This window comes from Eupeodes corollae, chromosome 1 (assembly GCF_945859685.1).
Source record: "Eupeodes corollae chromosome 1, idEupCoro1.1, whole genome shotgun sequence".
Taxonomy (NCBI): domain Eukaryota; kingdom Metazoa; phylum Arthropoda; class Insecta; order Diptera; family Syrphidae; genus Eupeodes; species Eupeodes corollae.
In genome coordinates, this window is record NC_079147.1 from 153208434 (window position 1) to 153230855 (window position 22422).

The 22422-nt window shown below is 36.3% G+C and overlaps 1 pseudogene; it reads left to right on the top strand.

The window, feature by feature from the left end:
- Window positions 1-9008: 9008 nt before the first annotated feature.
- On the top strand, window positions 9009-9364 carry LOC129941333 (60S ribosomal protein L36-like; annotated as a pseudogene).
- The last annotated feature ends 13058 nt before the right edge of the window (window positions 9365-22422 follow it).

The following is a 22422-nucleotide window of genomic DNA, read 5'->3' on the forward strand; positions in this document are numbered from 1 at the left end:
GAACCGAACATCATTTTTACCAAATGATTTTAAAAAAAAAAAAAACGGACTGTACTGGTATTTATCAAAAATTCACTGAATGTTGTAAACAATATTTTATGTTAGATAAAATAACTTTAAAACTAATATTTTTAATTTTTAAAGACATTTCAGTCAAAAATCAATTTTTACGAACTTTTAGAAATGCTTTTATATTTTTTATTTTTTAACTTTTGATTTTTCAAAAAAATTTACCGAAAATTCGAAACAATATTTATCATAAGATAAAATCAGATTTAAGATAAAATCTCAAAGTTTTCAAAAGATATTTAAGCTGAAAATCAATTTTTATTTACTTTTGTTAATTTTTTGTAGGTTTTTAATTTTTTGTGAATAAAACTGTAGATTTGATTTTTCTTACCATTTTACTGAATGTTGAAAACAATATTTTTAATAAGATAAAATAAGTTGGAAGCCTTAATCCCAAAGTTTTGAAAATATTTTTGAGTCGAAATTCAATTTTTACCAACTTTGAGCAATGTTTTTCAATATTGTTTCAAGATTTGCAGAAGAAACTGCTTTTGAAAACATGGAACAACAATTGGAAGAAATGAAAATGTTAATAAGGCATATTCCGAGAGCTAAAACATATTCCCTAAAGCAATCAAGGAGTTTGCGGATGACAATTGAAGCTGATATGAGTCTCTCTATATTTGTAAGTTCACTTATAATTACTCTTTTAAGGAAATAAACTGTTTATTCAATATTGCTTAAGTATCACCTAGCAAATACTTTGTTCAAACAACTAGCAACGTGCGGATCCGTTTAGATTTATAGGTTATGCAAACATGAGCCATAGAGAAACGCATCCTAAGCTTCTTTTTAGTTTTGTATTGCACAAGAAAATTTGTGCGGTATTTGAAAGTAGCTTATTTTTAACATATTTTCAAAATCTTTGTTTTAAAATTTCAAAATGTTTTTGTTTTTACTTTTTGGACAGTATTTTTGAAAAATATTGTGTGAACGTTTAAATTCCGTATCTTCAACATTCTTGGAGTGCAGTACGTTTCATTCGTTACCGCTCGCAGGCCCTATTTCGATCTTTATGAGCACGTTTTTCTCACAATGACATTTTAAAGCCTTACTTACATTGAAAATCAAACATGAGTAATCATTAAAAAGACTTCAAATTTGAACTTAGCACCTACATACTCTTGAGTATTTAAATTTACACTAAGACGATAATTGTTTGGCATAAAAACTACGTCAATTTTAAATTCTGCTAAAGAGACTTTTCATGACGAAACCATTTTGTTAGATATAGTTTCACGTAAGAAACGGTATATGTATAGCCCCTAAATAACTGAAGAAATTAGTATAATAACTGTAGGAATACTTGCATTGATCATTGGTGAGGCGCACAAGTGGAAAGTGGCCTCACCCAACTCGATGTAAGAAGTTTGGTAGGTAAGGCCCTAATTCATATAGGACTAAAAAGCCACCTTAAGTTAGTAACGAATGCTTTCATAATTAAAAAGTTGTCGAAGTTGCCTTGCTGAAAAACAGTCAACAATTAGAAAGTTAACATTTTCATGAACACAAATGTTGACAATATGTTAAACCAGAGGTTAGCTGCTTGATTTCATTTAATAACGCAGTTTTGGCAGTGCTGTGGATATTTTACTATGATCACCTCATGAACACGGGAACATACAGCTTAATTTTACAAACCTTTACAAGCTCGTTCTTTTGGACTTCACTGAATCCTTGGAGCATTTTTCTTTTTTTTTTATTACTTTTTGTGATTCTTATAAAATTGCAACTCATTTTCATTAATTTCTAAGTCATTATAATTAAATTGTAGAGTTCGTTGGAATCACGTTAAAGATGAACAAAGCTAATAAATGTTTAACATGGTTCTTATAAAATTCTTACAAAATTTAAAAAACCTTGAAGCAAGGGGCTATTAGTACCCTTTTTATGTTATTTTTAAACACAGTGCTAGCGTTAGAAAAAAGCAAAGGACTTAAGAGAAGATACCGGTGCACATTGGTCTTAAAGTTCTGAACAACAAATTAAGAGGGAAAAACAGAGCTGATCAAAGCATTCCACATTCTCGATGTACGATTCAAAAATGAATCTCTATACTTGACAGTACGCCCGAAATTAAGCTCAAGAGTAAGCTGATGAGCATTCCTGAAAGTGCGAGTATTACGGCTGAATCGTTAATCGTCGAATGCAACTGACTAATTCGACAGATCATTGTTTGTAAAAATATCGACAAAGCAACGAAAGGCATAAATATTACGGCGGTGTTCTATAATTTTTAAAGACCTTTTTAAAATTCTAACCAAGAGATTTTAACTTGTTTTAGGGGCACCTTCAAATATATGTATGTGAATTATATTTAAGCTTTGGACGGATGAAGGCTTTGTAAATTACAGCCAGATCAGAAGGGCTGAAAAATGTTTCACCTGGCAGCATTTTTGAAATCTTGAATATGTGATAATTCCATATGAGGTGATCTGTTATACACATACACGTATTGAAAGTTGATTAGTTTCCTGGATGGAAGTATCGCTCATTGCGTCATCGGCGGTGGGTTATAATTTAACGACCAGGAGACAGCATTAAGTTCAAGCATTTAATTCTACACGATTATTTATTCCCCATAGTACAATGCTGTCGAGATCAGAATTTAATTAGCTTATCGTACGCTGCCGTTGATGTTCTACATCCTAAGGAAAAGAGGCTGAGATGCGACCCACACTTATAACTTCCCATCCCGTCTGTCGATTTGTCTTGCTTAAAAGTTTGTCTATATGTACTCGTATCAATTTTTACCAAATTTGCGTACTATTTTTTGTAGATTTTATATTTTAGGAAAAAACGGACTGTTGGATTTTTATATAAAAATTACTGAATATCGAAACTAATATTTTCCGTGAAATAAAATAAGTTTAAAGCCAATATTTTTAATTTTTGAAAAGCTATTTAAGTTGAAAGTAAATTTTTACCAAGTTTAAGTATTGTTTTTGTTAGAATTTTATTTTTTGTAAAAAACTGGCAATTCGTTTTTTTTTCAAAATTTTATCAAATGTTGAAAACAATATTTCTTATAAGATTAAATTAGTTTGAAGCCAATATTTCAAAATTTTGATAAGATGATTCGAAAATCAATTTCTATCAACTTTTGTTAAATTTGTTTAGGTTTTTAATTTTTTGTACAAAAACTGTCTATTCGATTTTTATCAAAATTTTATCAGATGTCAAAAACATTATTCTTCGTTGCACAAAATTGTTTTGGAGATGAAATCATATTTAAGTCGTAAAATTATGGAGGTGACAATTTTTGTTCACTTTTTTTGATTTATAAAAAAAAAAAACGTTCATTGGATTTTTTTCAAAAAATATACTTCTTTGATATCTCTTTAGAATATATTACATAAAATTTAATTCAAGTCTCAAGCGTTTTTGGTTGGTAAGATATTTAGGGTTAACCAACATTTTCACCTTTTTTCAAACTGCTATTTTCTTGAGAGCCCTTTCTGCATTTTTCTGCCTTATTATCTGTATAACAAAATTTATTTGAAATCGATATCTCTTCTGGTTCTTGAGCCACGGAAGACGAAAAAAATGTCGCGAACGTACGGACGTACGAACGTACGTACACACGCACGTACAGACTTATTTCTAAAAATCTTTTATTTCGACTCTAGGGACCTTGAAACGTCGAGAAATGTCAAAATCTTCAATTTCACAAATCGGACCCATTACAATAACTTCCTATGGGAAGTAAACAAGCATGTGAATCCTGGGGAATTTTAGACTTGAAATCATCCTATACAACTTGTATGTTGTATTGTTGTGAGTGCTATTGGAGGGATAGGAGGATTCACCGTATTGACAGGCTGGACAAATGCCATTTTTCATCCGCTCGGAAAAGGAAAGATGGAAAAGTTTACGCTGTGGTTTTGCCATCGTTGAAGAACACCGCTTCAGCTTCGGCTTCGTCTGCGTTACGGTGGAACTGCTTCGAGATTGATTTGAATGACATTTCTATTATTTCATCCCTCTAAAAACCAAATATGTTGTTTGTGTAAATTTTTTCACAGCTGTTGAGCTGTCAGATAAAGCATACATATGTTCAGAAAATTGAACTAGAGCATTTGTGTTTGTGATTCAGCTATTACGCTCTCAAGAACAGGAGGACTCATGACACTTTCCGGTAGCGTCAAATCAACAGCAAACTGTGCTGCAAGCAAATTGGCTTAATCAATCGATCTTACATTAGGAGTATCATTGTGGACAAGCGTTGGAACCGAGGATGACGTGGTGTTTTTACCAACGTTTTTTACAAATGACCAGAAATTTGTATTGCTTTTGGAACATTGTAGTATTTTCGCCTTAATTTCTGATCTTGCAAACACCATTACAGGTCTTTCTAGCTTGTTTGAACTAATTCCAGTTTTTCTCAGTCGAGTTGGCTTTATAAATCCGGAAACTTACATCTCTGAACCTAATAACCTGTTTACAGCTCGAATCAAACCATAAGTTCTCTTTGGGTTTGATAAATTTCGCCCTATACGGGATAAAATTTCTGTTGCAACTAAATGCAAATTTGATATGTTTTTTTTTGTGAAACAGAAACTTCCCTAAGAACTTGAAAGCTCTCTTTAAAACTTAAAACTATTGGTGAAACAAAAAATGGATTGATCATGAATTTCACTTAAGGATCGCAACTACAATTTTGCAAACACCAAAATGTGGAGGACTAAAATTAATCGAGTTTATCACAAATTTCCTGAAAACCAAATGTATTTAAAATTGTATACGTAAGTTGGTTTAATAGGGCCCTTGATGCAGTTAAGACTGCAAGAAAGTAAGCAAAGTAATCTTATTCAAAGTAAACTCTATTATAAATTCAGGCGATGTCGAAGTCTACAAGAATAAGTATCACTATGTTTTAACGTTCCTCAATTGTCTGCTTTTAAATTTTAACATATTTTTGGTTAAAACATAGAAAAAAATTGAAAGGGAAATTTACCATCCACATCTTTTTTTAGGATACTATTAAAAAGGACACTTATCAAAACCTAAGGTGAAAAAATATCAAAGATTGTGGTGATTTTGATAGCTTTAGTTCAAATTTGACTTCAAGATTACTCTATCACGTAAGGTTTATAAGATTAACTTTTCACACATTATACACACACAACTTTTCGAGTCTGTCTTAATTCACAAAGAAGCTTTTTTCGACTTAATTCGTGATGAATTTCCACATCTATAACTTTTCTTCAATATTTAGTTGAAATGTTTTAAGTATTTCATAAAATGTTCGAAAAATATTCATAAATTGTTTTAGAAACGCCGTATTTTTTAAAACTTGAACAGATAGTTGAGCATATTTGAACACCTATGCTGGTTTATATTCATTTTTATGATTTTAAATCATATTTATTAAAATAAACGTTCAGGAAAAAAATATTCGACAGTTAACAGTCAAATATTTCTTCTTCAAATACCTATAGTTAAAATAACAATTCTAAATCAGCAGTAAAAATTCACGCTAAAACCAATTTTTCAAAACTATGAGAGTATTAAATTCAAGGCTTTCTTAAAGACTGATAACTTTTGAGAATATCCAGATAAAAAGCGAGATCTAAAATAATTTAATCAGTGGCTTAAAGACAAAAACAGCATACAATCCATTGTTAAGGGATATTTCGAGTCTTAACTTAGCCTTGAAAACCCGTTTTTGCTTGTGTTTGCATTTTTAAAGGGGCATATTTTAAAAACTTAATGTAATAGATTTAAGGGCAAGATAAAAATTCAGGACATCTTAATCTCTTAAAAAAGTATTATTTTGTCTGTGCTACAGATACAGAAATTTATCAATATTATTCGCGACTTTAATTTATTTGTAACTGAGCTATCTTATTTCATAAAATGTATAAGACACAATTTTATTTGAAATGCATGTTTTCCAATTTGGTTGTTTGTTTATTAAAAAGAAACTACAAACACATTTTATCTTAAAATCAATATTTCAAAGCTTCGGAAATACAATCCAATCAATTTTCCGAATTAATCACAACCAATTTACAGTTTCTTTCAAAGAAACGGGCCCCTTTTGCCGCATTACCAACATTGGATAATCCGGCATTTTTATTCTAAAACAACAGAAATTGAATTCAAAACCTGAAATTTAAACGAAAAAGATAGAATTTTGGGTGGCACTGAGTATTGATGGAGATTAAAATGGTGGAACAAGGACTACGAGCAACGATAATAAAATAGGAGCGCATAGATATACACAGATATATGTATGTTTGTTTAGATTAGGTAGGTATTAGTAGACAACAACCCTAACGTCGGTCGCAATCAGCATGCATGTGGTTCAGCTTCTATTCCCTATGTCCCTGAATGTCATTGATATTTAATTAAATATCTCTGTTAGGAGGTTCGACATACGTAGGTACATGGTGTCAGTTCAGTTGTTGTTGGGTCTGCTCTTTGCTGTTTCGAAGCTTTAACTAACTAATGTTGGGTGTAGCTACCACACATGTTCAAAACATAGGGGAGAAACACCTAAAAAAGTAATGAAATTGCTGTGAACCTGATCCTAAAAATGAGAATTAGGCTACGCCATCACATCGATATACCGCCACACAACCACGCACCATTAAGGTGTCCTTGAATCATTTTCATTTTGTTAGGTTGGAACGAATTTTGTTTTGAAGCTTTTTTTATTTCGTCTGTAAAATGATATTGCCATTATGTTGCTATTTTTATTTTTTAAATGTATAGGAATTTTTGATGGATAGATAGGTTTACATTGAAGCTGATGTTGATGTTGAAATGTCAAATTAAACTGAGTATTTTGTGTGTTTTTCTCAGGAATTCAAATATTAAGGATATTCCTCATTTTACCTATAACAAAATATACGAAACAACTCAATTAACCTTTTTAATAATAATTGTTGTCTTTTTTTATGTAAAACCAAAAAGAAGAACTATGAAGAATTGCAGGAATCTAAACTGGCAACCTGCAAAACCGCCACCGAATTTTGGAAACTTGCGTGGGATTGAATGGTAAGCAACTCGCAGTGCATAAGAAACTAGGTGCAAACATTCTATCCACTCATTTCAACGAATTATTGAATCCAAGCAGCATACAAACAAATTGCCATTATGCAATGCCTGGATTCAACAACGAAATCCTAGATACGGAGATTAACCTTCCAAGAAGTGGAATTAGCCCTAGGATCTCTTAAAGATGGAAAAGCAGCGGGTGCAAATGGTATTCCTGTTGAGTTCTATAAATACGCAACAGATATGCTAAGTGAATGTCTGTTAATACCTTTTAATGGAGTATTTGAGGGGCATATTTTCGTAAATGAATTTTGAGACGCTAAAATCTTCCCGATATACAATTAAGGACCTTAGTTTGATGCAGAAAACTATCGTGGAATTTAATCTTAATTCGACTTTTAAGATTTCTATAACGCTGTTGCAGAAGAGACTCACAACGTGTCTTGCAAATCAGAAAATGTTAAGAGACACTCAAGCTGGTTTTAGAGTAGGGTACTCTAATAGAAAAAATTTGTATTGTCAGCAGGCCAGCTGAAAGCTTTATAAGGCAGGGAAGAAAAGTGTATGCATTCTTTATTGAGTTCAAAGCAGCATTCGACTCAATCAATCGAGGTACTTTATTCTACAAGCTATATGGTCTGGGCTTGACTTTGAAGTTCGAACGCGTTCTCGAAGAGCTCTATAGAGGAACACAGATTGCAGTGTATAACTCAGCTGAGCTTTCTGATTGGATCACAACCACCTCGGGAGTAAGACAGCGGTGTACATTGCGTCCCATCTTGTTTTCGCACTGTAGATTACCTTCCAGGTGGAGTTGATTTAGCAGGTTTTCGTATTAAGGAATTATTGTTTGCTGATGATTTAGTAATTTTTGCGTATTTACCAGAAACATTACAACTTATGATAAATAGAGTATACCGCTACTGCTGCCTTGGAACCGTACAGTCAATGCTAAAAAATCTAAGGTGTTGATATTTAAGAAGGGTGGTGGACGAAATGCATCGAATGAAAATTGGAATTACAACAAAGAAAGTGTTAACGAATATAGTAAATTTTGTCAAGAAACCTGAATTTGGAGAAACATTTTAGCGAGAAACTACAAAGGCAATAACTGCAATTAATATTTCATGGAAAAGTTGCTTTATGAACGAAAACATAGCTCACAGTAGTAAATATAAGGTATTTGAAGCAGTTACATTTATAAGAACCCTAAAGATACAAACGGATTAACTCCTGCAAGTTTTTAGTATGAACGAATACCGAACTGTTAGAAAACTATTAATAAAAGCTGTAGAAGACCAAAATTACTGGTACAGTGAGTAGTCTAGTCTCGCAGAAGGATGCAACTTAAATTTTAATTTAAATGTGGAAGATGTACCGCACAGTAAAGCTCTTATGTACAAGGTTATAGCAGCGGTAGATGAGAAGTGTAAAGCAGAATATGCAGCTGAAGCAGTTGGGTTCTTGTTCAGAACAACTTAGAGGCTTAACCATAATGTTGCGAAAATAACTACTTCCATGATGAAAGTAATGTAAACGTCATTGCGACAATAGTCAAGATAGGAAGCGAACTACTACCTGAACTTCATACAGCACAGACCCGATTTACTACTGGAGTGTAATATTTGCAATTTAGCAGAGAGAGAAAGAGAACGTCATAAATTTCGTCGGAACATGTTCAACTTAAAGGAAAAATTGAAGAAATATTCTTGGAAAAAATATTTATGTAATAATTGTAAAATCAATCTTTTAATCAATAAAAATTAATTATCTATCTGTCTATCTACTAGCCTAAGGCTTTTTATGTAGACAGAGTGTGAGCACTAGGAAAGGAAGACAGAGGTTCAAAGGAGGAGTCGGTGCTCTTTTGTTTTGAATTTCTGAATATCGCAATATCTGGGAAAGACAGAGTGCGGTAAGGAATTCCTTCTCCGCCCATTGACGTCTAGAGCACAATGGCTGTTCGCTACGAACTTTGTATTGGTCTCAACCGGGGACATAAAACTACCAAAATAAAGAATGTTAAATACACCGGTGACAAAAAAGTCAGGGGTCTTCGTGGTTCTCGTCTAAAGAACATCCAAACACGTCACACCCGTTTCATGAGGGATCTTGTGAGGGAAGTGGTTGGCCATGCTCCTTATGAAATTCTTGAAGCGACGATTGGGAACACAGATTCGCGCCAAGAGGATGCGTGAAGAACTTTCCAACATCCTCACTCAAATGAGGAAGACTCAAGCTCATGCTAAGTACTTTATTTTCTAAGACATGAGGTTGGAAATAAAATAATGATAATTAAATGATGATTCCACATTCGGGTAGTACGGCTAAAAAACGAATCTCTGTACCTGACAATACGACCGAAGTTGGAGTCGAGGGTATATAGATGAGCATTCCTAGAAACGCGAGTATTACGGTTGAACTGTTTAAGGGGAGGAATGCAGCTTTCTATTTCTTTAAGGCATAAACGTTAAAATATTGGTAGAAAGGGTAAGACACGAAATCTTACTACGATGTTCTACTTAGCTTCAACATCGTGGTAAGATTTCTTGTCTTTGAACTTATGATGATGTTATGACCAATCTAAATGCTCTTCCTTCAATACTATCGAAGAGGCTTAAGTAAGCTGCAAGAGCAACAGCCCAGAGATGGGAGTAATACTCAAGCTTTATACGAGTACAAGACTTGTAGATAACAGCTAGATAAGGAGAGGTGAAACATTTCTTGCATCGCCTAAGGAAACCCAAACACCTTGTAGAACTTTTACACATTTTCCACAAAAGGTGGTTAGTGACACACATACCAATAATATCGACATGTTCAGTCTAACTAATGCGGCTTAACGATACAACACAGCATTAGGTTTTTGATTTAAATGAGCTTATAATATTTTGTCGTTGCAGTTCTACATCCGAAGAAGCGGCATATGAGTCTGAAAACAAATATTAAAAACTATAAGTACTATTTTTACCTAAAAAATGTATTGGATTAGATTTGCAGATAGGAGATCATTAGTAAAAATGAGAAAGAGTGTTGGAGATAGAACAGAATCCTGGGGCACACCAGTATTTATTTTGTTGCTTTCAGACTTAAATTCATCCATTACTACTTGTATTAAACAATCTGAAGCCTGAAGGGTTATTAATAATCCAATGATAGAGGGATTCATAGAAACCGAAGAACGCATTTTCGATAAGAGAATCTTTTGTCAAACCCTATCAAATGCTTTTGAAATATCAAGCGCAATAATCTTACTTTCTTCAAAGCGATGTAAAGATTTGCTCCACTGTTTGGTGAGATGAACCATGATGAACAAATCATCTGTGGACCTATTGCTGCGAAAGCCGTACTGACGGTCATTAAGAAGCTTTCAATATTCGAGATACATATTTTTTGAGCGAAAAGAAGGGACCAAAGTGCAGACGGTCAATAATTAGAGGGTGAAGAAGATTCGGCTATTTTGGGGATAGGATGGCCAAATGTTGTTTTCCATCCACTCGAAACGAGATCTGGAGAGTACGAAAAAAACTAGAACAGTGGTTTTGTCAGCGTTAAAAAACACTTCTTCAGAACAATAGCGGGGATAAGGTCCGGACCAGCATCTTTTTGTATGTGTTAAGATCTCTAATTCTTGCCACGATACAAGTGCGAAAAAGATTGGCCCCGTAGAATCGGCGGTGTTATAACACTCACTGGACAGGTTGAATTGGTGGCAAACTGCTCAGCAAAGGGATAACGAGATTAGAGTTCTCTAAATAGCAAACAAATCGATTGTCATTGATAATGAGCGTAAAAACGGAGGAAGGGGAAGAATTCTTCATGTTTTTTTTACAGTGCAGTATTTTTTGCCGTATATTTTGGTCACGTAAAAATGTATTTCGTCGAATATAAGCGTTACAGGCTTTCCTGGCTTGGTTGAACTTATTCCGGTTTTCCTTAGTTTTCAGCAACCGAAATTTTCTCCTTGGGACATAATAACCTCTTTTCAGCTCACATCAGACCATGCGTTTTCCTTATGTCTGACGCTTTTAACCTTGATCGGGATAAAAGTTCTCATTCCCAGTACAATAAGCATAGCGACCAGTTAAAGATCCTAAATGAAACAAATAGTTTATAAAATCTATATGTCGAATGGATGTGTTACTAATGAAATTCAAAGGATAATTTAATTATTTTGCGAATTTTGGAAAAAGTTATCGGACATTTTTCATCGCTTTCGATCACCCTACGACTATTCCAACTATCTTAGAATATATCTTTATTTCACTGAGCTCTTTAACAACATTTATTAACGCTGTTGGGTCAATACTTCATCAAACCATATAAATGATTCTTAGCCGTTTTATAAGTTCGCTAAAACAAAAGAAAATCAGAAAATTTACTTTATTTTAGTTGATTAAGTTCGAAAAATGTTTAAATTTTAGTTAAAAAATGTCATCGCTCTTAAAAATTATGTTGTTTAAACGAGGAGGATTTCATTGGTAACTCCATTGGCCAGCTTTTAGAGGTTTGAAAAACGATTGAACCAGCCTTTTTTTACATCGTTACCGAACACTAAAGGGGTTTTGTATGCCTTTAATATGTCAAAGACACAGTGTGAGCATAGGAAAAAGAAGGAAGGGTTGGGTAGGAGGTGTCGGTGCACATCGACTTTGAATTCCTGAATATTGCAATGATAGGGAAAGATAGAGCATGGCATGGCATTCCGAATTCGTGTAGTACGGCTAAGAAATTAACCTCTGTACTTCATAGTACGGCCGAAGTTGGACTCAAGGGTAAGGGGAGAAATGCAAATGTCTATTTAAAAAAAAAATAAGATAAGAAACATTAAGACGATGCCCGAGTTACGTAATTGAGTTGATGATGTTAATGTCACCAATCATTTTAAAAACTCTTATTTGAATACTATCTAAGAGGCTTAAATAAGTGACTGGAGCACCAGCCCACAGATTAGAGTTATATTCAAGCTTTGGACGTATATAGGTTTTATCGATTGTATCCAGATCAGACGGAGAGACAAATTTCTTGCCTTACTAGTGTCTATGGGCTTAAAGGAGTGCGAACAAACTCTCTTTGGACGCGAGGGACTGACACAGGTTTGCAATAGCTAAAAACAAAACAGATGAAGTTTCCTCGTCCAAACTTTGGAAATAAAAAGTTATTCAGAAAAAAGTTATTGAGATTTGTTTTTGTAGCAAGATGTACTACCTACTTCAAAAAGTCCTTTACCGATAAATATATCAATTACTGACTTTCGAACAATTGGAATGGATTTTATCAAATATAAGTTAAATCAAATGAACGATGAATTTTCACAAATTGTTCTCAAGATAATATTACAACAATTTTACATCATTCCCAAACTGTCCGTAATCCAACATTATTGGAAATATTTCATTTCCAAAACACAACATGAGTTTTCCGAAAACACCAACCTTGAAAAATTTGTGTCCTTTACGCTCTCTACACACAAAAAAGGAATCGAAGTTGACTCTGTCCTATCCTTTTCATGCTAATTCTGACGTGCCACAAAGTAGCCAATTAGGTCCTCTCCTTTTTATTCTCACCTTTACACTAAAGCTGCTGGAACTGACAGCATCACTGCCAAGCTATTCAAAGCAGCAGGATATGACTTGGAAGGGAGCACGCACAAACCATCTGCAAAATATGGTCGGAAGAAAGCATGCCCGATGGGTGAAATCTCAGCATAGTTTTCCCGACACATAAGAAAGGAGAATCTCTAAATTGCGTCAACTACAGAGGTATCAGTCTCTGTCAACACTAGAGGCACAATTTTCCAAAGGTCCATCCAACTACTCGGAAATGCAGAGGAAGATCAAAGCGTGATGTCAGCATTGCGATGGAAGCGGAGAAGGTGAGTTAAGTGGTCATTATTATTATGGTGCTGAGGCCTGGACCCTGTCAAGAAAAGATGAGAGAAAGAAAAATTCTTCGCCTGATTTTTGGTCCCGTATGCATAGATGGAGAATGGAGAAGAAGATATAACACCGAACTGTTCGGCCTGTGCAGCGACACTGACCTAGTTAACAGAATTAAAGTCCAACGGCTTAGATAGCTAGGTCATATAGAGCGAATGGACATCAACTCCCAGCCCGGAAGGTCTACGAATCCAATCCCCAGGGACGGTGCAGTAGAGAAAGACCGCGACTTAGGTGGCGCACGCAGGTGGGAGAAGACCTCAACCAACTTGGCGTGCCAAACTGAAGGCAGCTAGCTAGGGGCCGAGCTGGCTGGAAATACTTGTTGGTTAAGTCCCAGGTCCGCCTCGGACTGCAGCGCCACCTAAAGTAAGCAAGTAAGTTTGCACTAAAGCAAGTAAAATTTTGACCCCGTCAATACTTTCTTTATAGTATACCCATTCCCTCTGTTGAGGATATAAGCCACCTTGGGCTCTTATGTGTTTAAGAGCTAAATTTAAGACTCAAAGCTAATTGAGCCGTCGGATTTTAAAAACGGTGTTTAAAGGAATTTTTTAGCACCTACATTAACCGAGCATTTTAAATTACCTTTGTCCGTTCTCTTCTTGAATACACCTCTTAAGTACCCTTACAAAGTAAATATATTTCAAGAACTCAATTTGGTTAATGTTCACTCTTTAGCCACCAGGTGTAAACGACATGTTTTCCGTAGTTTTGTTTTAAATGCAAGTTGTTTTTCAGTCCACAACCATTTTTTAAGTTACCCTTAATTGTTTTTCATATTTTCGAAAGCCGTAGCGTCGTAAGGAAAAGGTTTAAAAGTTTGTACTCAATTTTTAATTCTAAACTTCTAATACATTAAATTCTTAGTTATGTGTGTTTCTCAATACTGAAGACAAATTGCATACCTATCAAAAATATGTACATATATCCATATACTGTATGTTTTCTTTATAAAGGGCACTGACTTACACGTTTAAGACATTGTTGAAAAACTTCCACAAAGGATTTCTTGAAATAACTCAAATTAATTTGTTTTTCAAAAACTTACAAAACAAAAAAATAAAATAAAAGATTTATGACTTTCTTAAGCTATAGAGCTTGTGTGTTGATGGTTAAACATACTTTAACCTAAAAGACGAAGGAACAAAGGGCTTCGGGTTCGGGTTCGCCACAAAACCAATAAATTAATCATAAATGTCAAACAAATCAAATTCAAAGCGTCAGTTTGTTGTTTCTTTGAAAACTTCAAACTTCACCCTTTTTCGGTCCTGATGCTGTCAATACCTGACAGATCGCCACAACGAAGCCATGCGGTTCACTCCTGTCTTCACTTTGAACAAATTTATTTCTTATTATTTTTAAACTTTCTTTTCTCCAAAATGTTGGTACATAGGTATAGGTCTATACACACATAAGTATGGTATCGACCAACATGAAGTTATTGCTCACGTCTTAGTGGCAATAATTCACTTCTCTGGGATTCGTTGTGTTCTATACGAGAACGAGATATAAACGTGAGCTCCTTGCCAAACTAACTTGTAATAATAAAATCTACTTCTGGCAGGACGGGCAGGGCATATACTCCTACCACACCAATATCTACCTCTCTTCCATAACTAAACCAAATCCATTGGTCTTTTGAGAAAAATAAATTTCTTCTTTTCCAATATGAAATACCTCTCTCTGGTATACAAGACTTAAGTGGGGAAGGGTAAGGCGATTTACTGGGGTGGTAAGGAACTGAAAACTTTCAAATACATCACCTTAAAGATACTAAGTCCTTTGTTCTTTTTCATCGTCCTTCTTGTTTTTTTTTTGCTTGGGTAAACTTTTGATTGATATTTTGAGTTGAAGAGAAGAACTTTGAAGTATACAGTCCACATTGACAGCATCTAAAGTTCAAATCCAAAAAAAAAAACAAAAACAAAATCAGAGAAAGAAAATAACATTCACCATAAAGGAATGCCCTTTATGTTATAACCCAAATCGACTAATCAAAAGATTTGGCAGTTTTTGGTTTAACTGGGTTTTAAATCAGAATAAATAAATCTTTCATAAAGCTTTTCCTTTATAGCCATCCTTAAAATAGAGATAAGGGAGAGTGGCGATGTGTCTTTGATTTTTTTAAGAAAGCGATGATTTGATGTATCTTTCAATGATTGGTTGAACTCATAAGTTGAATAGATTATTTTGTTATTATAAAATCATGCCATTTTTGTACTTAAATTCAAACTCTTAATAAATAAATAAAGTAAATCCAAATTTAATTAAAAACCTTTAATATTTACTCCAAAACTTGACTGTCCCTTGAAGAAGAGTTGTAAAGTCTTTAAGTACATTTGGACTGATTATATTAAGCAATTTGATATTTTAAAAGAGCGAGCTCGGTCCCTAGCTAGCTGTCTCCAGTTTCGTACGTCAAGTTGGTTGAGGTTCAGCACCTGAGTCACGGTGTTCCTCTAATGCGCCGTCCTTCGGAAAAATTGGATTCGGAGACATTTCGGGCTTGAACGTTGATGTTCATTTGCTCTACATGACCCAGCTATCTAAGTTGTTGGATTTTAATTATATTAACCAGGTAAGTGTCGCTATACACCCCGTACAGTTCGTTGTTATATATTCTCCTCCATTCTCCAGCTATGCATACGGGACCAAAGAATTTGGACCTTGAAGCATCCTTTCTTTCTTTAACAGGGTCCAGGCCTCAAAATGAGAACCAAGATGATGAGTGTCTTATAGATGGTGATTTTAGGTGCTTGAGAGAAGACTTTAACACTAAATTGACTTCTAAGTCCAAAGAAGCAGCGATTTGCAAAAATTATTGTTCGTTTGATCTCAGCGCTGGTGTCGTTGTCTGTATTAATAGCGGTGCCTAGGTGGACAAAGTCCTTAACGTTTTGTCCAAGACGTCGTTGTTCAGTGTCCTTTTTTGATGACAGCATATACTTGGTCTTGCCCTCATTGACCACTAAACCCATTTTCTTCGCTTCCGTCGCAATGCTTAGAAACGCTCCACGACATCACACTTTGATTTTCCAATTATGTCAATATCATCTGCGTATCCGAGTAATTGAATGGAGCTTTGGAAGATTGTGCCTCTAGTGTTGACGGTTGAGTTTTGCACAATTCTTTCCAGAACGATGTTGAAGAAGTCGCATGACAGTCCTTCAAATGCTTCGGTAAGATGTTTTCCTACCTTGATAGAGCAACGTGCATACTCCATCGTCATTCTGCACAAACGGATAAGTTTGAAAGGGATGCCAAAACTAGACATTTCTCTGTAGAGCTCTTCCCTATGGATGCTGTAATACGCGGCTATAAAATTGATAAAAAGATGGCGGGTATCGATTTGAAGTTTCTGGGTTTTTACCAAAATCTGCAGTAGTGTGAAAATTTGGTCGATGGTGGACTTTCCTATCCTGAAGCCACACTGACAACACAGGAACTTATAGGCAATGTTAAGGAGATTGATGCCTTTGTAGTTGGCTCGACTTAGAAGGCCTCGTTTCTTGTATTGGGCAAAATATGCTGAGATTCCACTCATCGGGCATGCTTATTACCGACCATATTTTGCAGATGAGTTGGTAAATTCTCCCTACCAAGTCATCGCCTGCTGATTTGAATAATTCACTTCGTCGAGGTCGGCTTGGCGGAATTGGGAGGTTTTGTGTTACCTTTTGATAAAATTTACGAGCCCCATTCCTTTTCGGCATCCCTCTTTCTCCTCGATCGCGTGCTTCTCATGCTCTCTTTTTTCTTTCTAAGAAGCCGATGTTCCTGCTTCCTATTCTGCTCGTAGACCCTCGCTCTGGTCCTTCTAAGCAGCATTGTTTTGTATGCCAGAGTTTTTGCTTTGATAAACAATAATCAAAATACACTAACGATTCGTTTTTTAGTAAAAGTTATCGTCTGGCATTTTAAAGGGTTGAGGGCAAGGCTATTGTTTCCACACCAAAATGTGAAACTATTAATGTCGACTTTTAAAAGGATACGACCATGTGTGAACTTTATAATTTTTAAAATATTCATGTCATCAGCAAAACTGAGATGTTCATTTGAGCGTTGACATGACGATACGTCGTTAATAGACAGGATGAACAGAAAAGGCCAAGATGGCTTCCCTGGGGAACACCAGATTGAGCAACAAAAGTTTCTGAAAGACAATTTCTAAATTTTACCTCATAGGCTCTGTTTTCAAGGTACTTATGACTCAATAGGGTGGGTCAAAAGATCATAATGGAATTATGGACTTTTAACCCACCCAAGTGGGTCAAAAGTTCATTATGAACTTTTGGCCTCTGGACTTCTGACCCTGCGCCTTTCCAATCTAAGAAAATTGGTGGAAACCCTAGAGCTTAAAAAATGCTACACTTTCACAAACAATTTAGGAATGCAAGAAAGATTTTGAATGGACTTGTAGTTTGTTATATCCGCCTTGTTATCTTTCTTGAAAATTGGTGTTATAAATGACTTCTTCCATATACTAGGAAATTTTCCTGTTTTAAGAGAAAGTTTATATAACAACGTAAGAGGTTCAACTAAAGCATTACTACACTTTTTTAGTACTATGGGGGGAATACCATCGGGGCCGGCTGAGCAGTCATCATTCAACGCAGATAAAAGATCAAGGCCCGTTCTCTGTAGCACAGGGATGTGAATAGAGCTAGTTTGCGAAAAATTGTGAAGATTATGAAAACGTACTGCATCAACTTCTTGAGGGCTATTAACAAATGACTCACGGAAAGTCGTTGCGAAAGCGTTACAGATATCAACAGTTTTATCTAACGAAAGGTTCTTGTAAGTGAAGTTAACTGGAAAGCCATCTGATTTATTCTTTGAGTTTACAAAATTCCAAAATTTTTTAGGATTCTCTTTCAAACAGGTGCCCATATCAGTAACATAACAAGCATATACAAAATTAGAGAGAGACTTAAATTGGTTAAAGAGTTCAACATAAAAAGAGAATTTGACTGGGGACAGAGTTTTGAGATACGTTTTCCATGCCTTAATTCTTTTGTTACGCAGTAAACGCAGTTATTTCGTGTACCAAGGATGGCTAAAGTTTGTATTTCTTGAATTCTTCATGGTAAATTTTTTTTCAAAACAATAATTAAGGATCTTATACAAAGTTAAAACTGCTTCGTCAATGTTAGAAAATGCTAATGTATCAGCAATTCCAGAAATGGTTAACTCTTCAGACAACTGCTGGAAATTGGCTCTTTTGAAATCAAAATTATGTAAGTAATCAAGAGAATTACTGTGTTCAGTAAGGTGATTAGTTAAGTTAAAAAATGTCCAAAGGGGGGTGATATTTATCAATATTAGTAATTCCTGGTCTAGATTTAGAAGAATAGTAGTATTAGCGTCAGAAGAAAAGACTACTACAGCTTGTTTGCTGTAAGGCAGTGAGAAGGACTTTATCTAGAAGATATAGTTCCAATTGTGAAGAAGAAAGAAGCTTCAAGGCAGGATTCGTCTTCGGATGGAATCCAGTCAATGTGTGGTAAATTAAAATCACCTAGAAGTAAAATATTGGTGTCAGAGCTGGACAAATTTATAAGATAGTCTAATGCAAGGAGAGATCGTTATAAACAGACCCCAAACTTTTTGAAGGAATGTAAACGTTTAAAATGAAAAAAAGTCTTAGTCTGTACCATTTATTTACACATACCATTTCAATTGATAATTCAAATGGAAAAGATACAGGAGAAGAGAAATATGTATTTTTTACCAAATCCTTTGCATTACCAACATGACATGATTTCGAACTTTTTATTAAAAGGCTTATTGTCAGTTAGTCTTGGAAAAAACATCCTTAAATTGCCTAGTCGATTTATGTTAAAATGTGATAGATAGAACGTTTTAAAATACAGTATTCAAATTTAATAATAATTGTATAGTCTTTGTGGAAAGTTGTTGGGGGCAGCAAACGAGAGAGGTGGGGAGAGGTGTTTCCACTAAGGCACCTCTCCTTATCCAGACGGCAGCGGAGGAATTCCCGAGATGGAATCAACGGTGGCGTCTACAGTTCCAGTAAGGTTGAACTACTTAGTGAACACCTTATAGGGCTTCTTCGTCTTACTCGAAGCCCAGGCCTGTAAGGAGCGGTTTTATCCGGCTCCCCATCCTTGGAGTTATCCTTAGGATCTGGCCCTCCAGGTAAGAGGTTGTGCGTCGGGGTGACTTTCTGGCCACGTAAAAGCTTTCATAGTTGCGAAGCACCAACAAGCCTCGGATACGGACGGATTTACTGTTGAAAACCAACGCAAACGAATAAAGGACAACGAACTTCGGATATGCACGTGGAATGTTAGGTCCCTTAACAGACCACGTGCGGCCGAAGAATTAGCGGAGGCCCTAGAACGATATAAAGCAGATATCACCGCCATCCAGGAAATACGATGAGATGGGCCGGGCAAAAAGAGGATGAAAAACTGCGATATCTACTATGGTGACTGATACCACGAAAACCAACAGCGCTTATTTGGATGCGGATTCGTCATCAGAGCCAGACTTAGGCAAGAAGTCTTGAGCTATAGGTGCACCAATGAGCGCCTCATGACGATACGCATCAAGGCTAAATTCGGCAACATTAGCCTGATATGCGCGGACGCCCCACAGAAGAGAAAGACGACAACACCAAAGATATGTTCTTCGAGCTCTTAGACAAAACATATGAGCAGTGCCCTAGCTACGATATTAAAATAGTCCTGGGCGATTTTAATGCCAAGCTAGGAAGGGAAGACATCTTTGGTGGAATAATTGGGAAGAACAGCCTGCACGACAACACTTCCGACAATGGATTCAGGCTCATAGATTTTGCTGCGGGGCGAAACGTAATGTTAGCCAGTACGCGTTTTCCACACCTCAACATCCACAAAGGAACTTGGACTTCTCCAGATCAATCTACCGTCAACCAGATTGACCATATTGCGATCGACGCCAGACACGCTTCCAGCATCTCGGATGTACGAACTTTCCGAGGAGCTAACATCGACTCGGACCACTACCTCGTTATAGCCAAGGTAGCACTTCGGATTTCCAGACCCAAGGCAAGACAGGGAGGTGCTGGGAGAAGATACAACGTCGAACGGCTACAATCGCCAGAGATCGCCAAATCCTTTTCTGACCGACTTACAAGTAACCTCTCTCGAAGTTCTCTGCCGCTAACACAATGTATCGAAAAACCAGTGGCAGCATTGCCAAGATGCAATCAGAGAAGCCGCCTCTGATGTGCTGGGTTTCAAACAGCCACCAACAAGGAACCCCTGGTTTGATGAGGAATGTCGGCAGGCAAATGCAGCCAAACAACAGGCACGCAAAGCGGCCCTGTATAGAAGGACGAGAGCTGCTCATGAGCTCTAAAGCAGAAGAGGCGACACGCCGACTTCTCAGAAGGAAAAAGAGAGGGTATGAGAAGCGTGCGGTCGAAGAAAAAGCAGGAATGAGGTTCGAAAGTTTTATGAACAGGTGAAACGAAATTCACAGGACATAAACCTAGAACCGAAGGCTGCAAAGACGAAAATGGAAAGATCATAGTGGAACCGCAGGCAATGCTAAGGATATGGAAGGACCACTTCTGCAGACTCTATAACGGCGATGAAGAACTGAATTCCGCTGTCAGGATGATCCATTCAATATAGACGACGAAAGCCAACAATCCCGTCCTCCCGACTTAGACGAAGTAAAGATTGCCATATCTAAGTTGAAGTCTAATAAAGCCGCTAGAGCAGATGGCTTGAATGCCGAGCTCTTTGAAGCAGCTGGAGATAAGCTGGTTAGGAGCATGCACCAACTTATCTGTAAGATATGGTCGGAAGAAAACATGCCCGATGAATGGAACCTCAATATTGTTTGCCCGATCCTGAAAAAAGGAGACCCTCTAAACTGCACCAACTATAGAGGAATAAGTCTACTTAACATCGCCTATAAAATCTTCTCTGCCGTAATATGTGAACGTCTAAAGCCCATCGTCAACAAACTGATAGGTCCTTATCAGTGTTGTTTTAGACCAGGAAAGTCCACAGTTGATCAAATATTTACATTACGGCAGATCCTGGAAAAAACTCAAGAACACCAAATCGACACCCACCATCTTTTCATCGATTTCAAGGCCGCATATGACAGCATCTACAGGGACGAGCTGTATAGAGCCATGTCTAGTTTTGGCATCACTGCCAAACTCATCCGTTTGTGCAGGATGACCACGGAGAATTCACGCTGCTCCATAAAGGTTGGAAACAACTTAACAGAACCTTTTGATGTCAAAAAAGGCTTTAGACAAGGTGATGCGCTGTCATGCGATTTTTATAACATCGTGCTTGAAAGAATAGTGCAGAGCTCACAAGTCAACACTAGAGGCACTATCTTTCAAAAGTCTGTCCAATTACTGGCATATGCTGATGACATTGACATAATCGGAAGAACTCAGAGTGATGTCAATGGGGCTTTTGTGAGTATTGAGGCAGAGGCGGCAAAAATGGGTTTAACGGTTAATGAGGGCAAAACAAAGTACATGCTGTCGTCTAGAAAGGACATACAACACCGACGTTTTGGTCAAAACGTCACAATCGACAGACGTAACTTTGAGGTAGTCAAGGACTTTGTCTTAGCCAGAAGAGTAAAAGTCCAACGACTAAGATGGCTGGGTCACGTAGAGCGCATGGAAACCAATGCTCCGGCCCGGAAAGTCTTCGAATCCGCACCCACAGGACAGCGCAGTAGAGGAAGACCGCGGATCAGGTGGCGCGCACAAGCGGAAGGTGACCTCACCCAACTTGGAGCGTGAAACTGGAGACATCTAGCTAGGGACCGAACTAGATGGAGAAGTTTGTTGGGTGAGGCCCTAGTTCACTCAGGACTGCAGCGCCACCTTAAGTAAGTAAGTAATAGTCTTTGTAATTCCAACATTCAAAACCTATCATCGTTCATGGATTTATCGAAATCATTTATTAGACATTTTGCATAAATGCTATTAAAAGGCAATCCCATTTTCACTTTGCCTGATTTGTTTTCAAATAGTCATATATATTGCCATATATATATATTCATAGTGATGATTGCAGAAGAAGGCAAGGCCTTACTTTAATGAAAGTGTTTGAGGAAAAAAGGTGGCATTCCATACTAGGTATTCATTTTCTAAAACAAATCGACCACAATTGCTAGAAAAGTATATTCCTAAGCCTCTGGATGTTTACGAGTATACCAAACTTCATAAGTACATATTGTATATATTTTTCAGTTTTGTAATTCAAGAATTCAAATCCCCCAAAGAAATGCCTATAATAGTTAAAAAATTGTATCAACACCCTAAAAACACAAGCCATCAACTTCAATCCTAATGTCCTTCTTGTACGCTGTCTTTCTCTCTCACTCTCTCTATACAAGGATGTCCCTCTCTGTTTTC